The sequence below is a fragment of the Tachysurus fulvidraco genome, chromosome 3 (assembly GCF_022655615.1).
Source record: "Tachysurus fulvidraco isolate hzauxx_2018 chromosome 3, HZAU_PFXX_2.0, whole genome shotgun sequence".
NCBI lineage: Eukaryota > Metazoa > Chordata > Actinopteri > Siluriformes > Bagridae > Tachysurus > Tachysurus fulvidraco.
Genome location: NC_062520.1, coordinates 7,018,299 through 7,025,104, shown reverse-complemented (window position 1 = coordinate 7,025,104; position 6,806 = coordinate 7,018,299). Strand labels below are relative to the sequence as shown.

At 38.0% G+C, this 6,806-nt stretch overlaps 1 long non-coding RNA gene across 1 annotated transcript; it reads left to right on the top strand.

The window, feature by feature from the left end:
- Nucleotides 1-638: 638 nt before the first annotated feature.
- LOC125140909 lies at nt 639-6,312 on the top strand. Its single transcript, XR_007140230.1, has 4 exons — nt 639-836; nt 5,555-5,639; nt 5,986-6,022; nt 6,199-6,312. It is a non-coding gene; the product is annotated as an uncharacterized LOC125140909 (long non-coding RNA).
- The last annotated feature ends 494 nt before the right edge of the window (nt 6,313-6,806 follow it).

Here is a 6,806-nt window from a genome sequence, read left to right as displayed (position 1 = left end):
GCCAAGCAATTTTTAGCTAATAACAAGTTAAAGAAATTTAATGTTATGCCTGAAAATAATATTATTAATATTATTATTAGATAAAAGTACTATGCATGTGGCCTATCCCAGTATTGACTTTCTAAGTCATTCAGTTCTTCATCATATGATACTGATAATGTCACCTGTCAGCTTTGGCATTGCCATAAATGCTCCATAAAACATACGGTAAAATCATATTACAGAGTCGTATTCAAATGCCATTTTACATGACCTTGCTGAAGATGTTTTATATATCTATATATGTATATACAGTGTATGTATTTATATAGATATATACTTATATGCAATTTGTGAAATTGCCACAAATTCCAAACAGACGCTATTCTTGGATATAAATGACACATCAGGTAAAAGGCCAGCTGGCGATCGTCCCCAAGTTAAATGCCTGCTCCGACTCTGAATCCCAGGCAATCATAACCGCTGGCCCGCAGTGTCCCATAGCAAGGACACCGAGCGTAATTTATACTGTCATGTACTCTAAAATTAGACTTAAAATTCTTCCTTCTTCAGTCTACGAGCGTAACAGGAGGTGCCTAAAACCTGAAGTAAACAACAACATGAAGAACAAATCTCATGTTCATTCCTAATGAGGCTCAAGCTGTTACTACTCATGTACAAACAGGTTGTTAATTAAAGGATAAAATCATATACAGTGTTAGTAATGTGTCAGTAAGAGCTGCCAGAAGAGCTTCAGTGCTGCTTTCTTCCATATGATATTCCCTCAGTGTTTTGTCTTTTAACGATGGTGGACAGTGCAACATTCCAAAGCCTCCCATAAGAGTACTTGAGATCCGGTGAGTTTAAAGGCTTTCATACCATTTACAGCATTTGGTAGACACTCTTATACAGAGCAACTTACATTTTTACAGCAGAGGAATTGAGGGTGCTTCTTGCACAGGGACCCATTAGAGGTAGCATGGAGGTAATGGGATTTGAACTCACAACCTTCTAATCAGTAAACCAACACCTTAACCACTGTGCTACCACTCCATTTAGTAGGGCCTTGTGTCCCCTTGTATGTGGGTGGAGTCATCCCATAATACCGCATCCATCAGGATAGAAATGTTTCATTATAGGATAAAGGTGATTGGTTTGCTTTAAGAAACAATTGAACCCAAACCATGCCATTAAAAGACTATGATTCTTTTTTCCTTTAATTTATCACACATCTGTTTACTTACTGGGCAACTCAGTGCAAGAGTTTGGATACCCTTATGACAAAAAATGAAGAGGACAGATTTCATAACAAATAGATATTTAATGTGTGAGTTTCAGAGACTGTCATCGCAATAACGGAAAGTGCCAAAATGACATACCATTGTCAGAGACTGGGACTATGCCCTGACAGAGTACTGGGGGTGCTGGTAGTTGTATTGTGATCTTCATGTGATTATGAGTTCTACTGTTTTCTATTACTCCTATTGTGTTTTGTTACTTATACCCTTCCTTGTGTGTTGTTTGTTTGTCGAGACATTGTTTACAACATGCGTTATGTTTGCCGTTGTGTGCTGTCTCGGTTATGTTTTGTTTCCATGTGTTCCCCTGCATTTGGGTCTGTTAAATCTATGCCACACCATCGCCAACCTGACAACAGTATGTTAAGATGATCATGTTAAGATCATTCATTCGTTTTCTACCGCTTATCTGAACTTCTCAGGCGTCATCGTGCATTGAGGCAGGATACACCCTGGACGGAATGCCAACCCATCGCAGGGCACACACACACACACACACACACACACACACACACACACACACACACACACACACACACACGCACACACACACACTCTCGTTCACTCACACACTACGGACAATTTTCCAGAGATGCCAATCAACCTACCTTTGGACCGGGGGAGGAAACCGGAGTACCCGGAAGAAACCCCCGAGGCACGGGGAGAACATGCAAACTCCACACACAAGGCGGAGACGGGAATCGAACCCCAACCCTGGTGTTATGCCTACCGAAAATCACAGAAATTTTGCTTTTTACTTTTACTTCAAATACTTTAGTACATTAAATATCAGAAAATTACTTTTGATACTTAAGTACAGTATATATATATATATATATATATATATATATATATATATATATATATATATATATATATATATATATATATACAGACTTTTACTTGAGTAATATTGTAAAAGGCAACTTTCACTTCTACTAAAGTCTTTTTCTAGTACGATACTTGTACTTTTACTCAAGTATTGCTTTCTACTACTTTATACAACACTGTTTTTTATTGCTTCGATGTTTGACATTTTCAGCTCTTTATGAGTTTTGGCTTGTACAGAGTTTTGGGATGTCACTTTGTGAAGAAAATGAACAATATGCCTGTTTTCATTTGGATTTTCGTTAGGCAAACAACTTGACTTAAAATGCACAGAAATGAAGAGAAGAATCTTCTTTACTTTTGGTAAAAAAAAAATAAATAAAAAAAAAACTGAAAGTAAGAAAACTAGAGGTGCATTTTCCTCTTTAAAAAACAGAAACCTTTTGTGCTCAGCTGTAATTTGCGTGGCTTTTTGTTAACCCAGAGTTGTAACTGGACCTGAAAGATTTTATTGAGAAAGTCATTGACCAGTAGGTTACGACTCCTCGTTCATATTGCGATCAAAAGTCTTGAACTCTCATCTGGAATTAGTGGTGGTAACAACCCACAGATGAGAAGGTGTATGGTCATTTTCACTGAACTTTCATTACGCCAAAGTAACCGCTAACGACATATACAGGAGACTGTGGACTGCTCCGATAGTGTACGATATTATTATAAGGCAATTTAAGCTCTTCTACCAGATGTGAGCTTAGATTGATTTCTAAGGCAGCTCGGAGCCATGGATCCCGTCCTGTTTTCCAGATCCTGTCTAAAGTGCTACTGCGGCATGTCACAAATTTCCCCTGGAACTCAGTGGGGCCTTTTTCTCCCGAACTGTTTTTGCTTTATTTTAATAAGCACTCCTTTTAAACCGCAAAAACAGCATTAAAAAAAAAAAAAAACATCCCTCTAGTGCAACTGACAGCTTCCTTGGTTTTATTGTTACTAAGAGACAAATTAAATTTGTGGAAAGGCTATGAGAGAGATACGCAGCCAGGATGTGAATGATTTTGAAGCAGAATCGACTATACGAACCCAAATCTTCGGAGGTTTTTTCCAGAGGCACCGGGACAGGAAGTAGGAAACTTGTCTCTAATTGCCAGGCAGGTCGTGTTTATCCAGCCATGGCACTGACAGCCTTGCACCGATGTTTATTTTCACATTCCTACCCATTTCAGAGAAAATAAATCAAGGCACCGCTCTCAGGAATGAAAAGAGTTACTCGTTATGGCATGTGGAACATTTCTGTTGGAGCTTAATGGCCAGAGGTGAAGCAACATGACTGAGGCCACATTCATCCGTAATTTTACAGGAGATCCTGTAATGCATTAATTTGTTCAATTCAGTCTTGGACTTCCTACGATCCTGAATTAATATGTATCCTGGGCCAACTTGAACATACTTCTTTAAAAAAGTTTGATCCAACTTTAACAATGAATCGTTTATTGATTATAAATTCAGATACTCTCCAATTTACCAAATTTCTACTAACGATGGACGACAGCGATACGTCAAAATCGTAGAAATATTTTACATTTCCTGTGGCAGTCAATCGTATCGGCGTACGTGCTACAATACGTCGGGGTCCTGCCTTGCCGCCTTGTGAGTCGCCTCGCCTCACATCGGTCTTGCTAGCGATCGACAAGTCAATTGCCTCAGTGTTAGAGCATGCACTTTTTTGTGTTCTTTGCTCCTTTATCATCACCATCCTCATCTTCCTACAACTAAGTTAATGTAGCCATCAACAGCCTAACGCTGTTCAAGTATACGGACATTGGACAGAATCCGTTGAGTACAATTTGATACGATACTTCGATGCATGTTGATACATAGCTTTAGCGACTTAATTTTAGGATTACCTCCATTGTTAATGCTTTTATAGTAGATAGGATTATTTACTGAACAAATTACAGTATATTATCCACATACTGATAACCATTCTTTAGGAGTCATGGCTAGGTTAGGTCATGGTTCGATATTTTCTAGTTACGATGGGGTCATCGGTACGCATCTCTGTATTAATTCCATGACTAGCTGTATTAAAAAATTGTTTAAAGCCTATTTTTAATCAAATAAAAAAAAAGTTTTTCCTTATGCGATTTGGCTAATTTGTTGTCTTAACATTCTCTAAACTGCAGTGCAATTGTCACAAGTGTTTCATGGGACATCACAACAATGATCAACGTGATATATATATATATATATATATATATATATATATATATATATATATATATATATATATATATATATATGACTAATGATTAAAGATAAATAGAGATAATGATTAGAGATAAATGATTCCATACTATACAAGAATGTCATATTTGTCTATCTGAATAGTTTTGTCAAACAGTGAGCTATTTAGAGGTAAAAGTTTACCGGGAAAAAGTTAACATTGTAGTACATCGAAAAAGAACATGCAGTACTTTTTATTTTTTATTTTTGTATGTGTTACATATAAACAGAAAATTCACATTTGCATGTTGCACTCTCCGGTGTCACCCAGATGAAGATGGTTTCCATTTTGAGTCTGGATCTTCTCTAGGTTTTTTCCTTACATTGTCTCAGGAAGTTTTTCCTCACCACTGTCACCTCTGGCTTGCTCGTTAGGGATAAATATAAATTGAAGTTGTAAAAAAAAAAAAATAAAAAAAGATTTTTTATTAATATTCCCGTGAAGCCGCTTTGTTAAAATTTCTATTATTTAAATCGCATTAGAAATAAAATTGAATTGAATCGAATGTACATTTTTGCTCATTTCTTACATGTAAAGTCAGATATAGTGTACAGAAAATTGCCACATTTGTCGTTCGCCAGTTTAGCAGACATCACAAACGTTCCATGTCATAGATCGTTATGGAATATACATGAATGTCTGAAATGGATCATTTTGCATGTGATGGATGCTGCAAGAAAAAAAAAATGTAGCAGTTGTGGGGTGTTTTTGACGATTATTTTTGACAGTCATTAGACAAACCTCCTGAAGTAAAGCATCAACACACAGAATCAGACCTACGGAATACTGTTTCATGGCTGTGATTTACTGCAAAATATAGATTTATGCTAATCATTTTTTGCCTTTCTGGTCAAGCGTGCATAAATAAAACAGCACAGTGGAAAAATGCCTTCATGGTTGCAGACTCTATAAGCATCTGATATGTTCCACAACCCACTATGAGTCAGCTCACAACTGGTAACTCTGCTGATAAAGTGTGAAACTGAGAAACTTTTTAACAAATAACACTGTAACCTGGGACCTTTCCCTCATACACTTCAGCCCACAACACCTTCATAAAAAATACAGTATATCACTACCAGCGCAATAGAATCCCCTGCCTACGCCATGTGCAATTCCCATGTCTGACACTGTAGGAGCTATGATGCAAGTTTTTTTTTTTTTTCAGACCTACAACCAGACATGTGGCAGGATATCCTGAGGGAAGAGTTTGTCACCAGCTTGTTTCTCAGCCACATCCTGAACGTCTCGAGGTGATGGACTCTGACCCCTGGGTGAACCTAGCGAGCGGAGCCCGGGGCCTCCACAGAATAGACATAATTCTAAACACATTTAACCTTGTCCACTGACTATTTGATGACAAAAGGAAAATGATTTGCTCCAGATTTGTGCTTCTAGATATGCTTCCAAATATAACTGTTTTTCCTTGAAGTCAAGTCACAAGGAATTTTATCTTTCTGTTTCGTCTAAATGAATTCTGTGATTATGATCTGCCAGGTCGCCTCAGAGCACCAGAGACCCCGGTTATGTCCTGACCTTGTGTTGCTGTCTGCATGGAATTTTGTTTGTCCTCCTTAAGCCTGTGAATTTTTCCTCTAGATTCCCTGTTTTCCTTCTATCTTCCAAAATCATCCAGGTGAGTAGGCTTGCTATCCTAAATTGCCTCAAGGTGTGAATAGTGATAGGGCTGGCATGCGTTCCCTTCTCATGCCCAGTATTCCCAGGATAGGCCCCTGATCCACTATGACACTGACCAAGATAATGCAGATAAACAAATCTGATAATACTTCAATGATTTCCACTTTTCCACAGCCAAAGATGGCATCAAAAACTCCCTAGGACTCCACCCACCTCCTGACTGCCAGAGTCTCCAAGACGGAAAAACCCTAATTAACTCCTTCAGACAAATCCTCTTGTCTCAAAAAAGTAAGTAAACAAACCACCCACAATAAAGCAGCTCTGTACATTTTAATAAATCGATGGGCTAATCACCGGAGGCTCTGCATGCATGCTACGAGAACGTCCCTGTTCCTTTGAGGTTAATTTAATTATGTTCCTACTCTAAAGGCCCTCTGCCACACAGGAATCAGACGCAACTGATTTTTTTTCACCCATCACTGTGTCTCCGGGTTGCAATGCATAATATCTGAACAATTTAATGAGAATAACCAGTGTAGCAAGCAAATGATGCCCACAAAGGAAAGATGCTACCTGCTGCTGAAGTTTCCCAGCCGAGTATTATCCATCTGAAATAAAAGAACAAGGAACAACTACATGCATAGCGGATTTTTTTTTTAAGTGAAACAAAGGCATTAAGCGCTGCCAATTATTGAGATGTTTTCAAAGGAAGTAAGCTGTTATTATCTTACTGCAGAATTTGAGCTGGAGATTGAAATTATTTTTGAGGCACACAACAACAC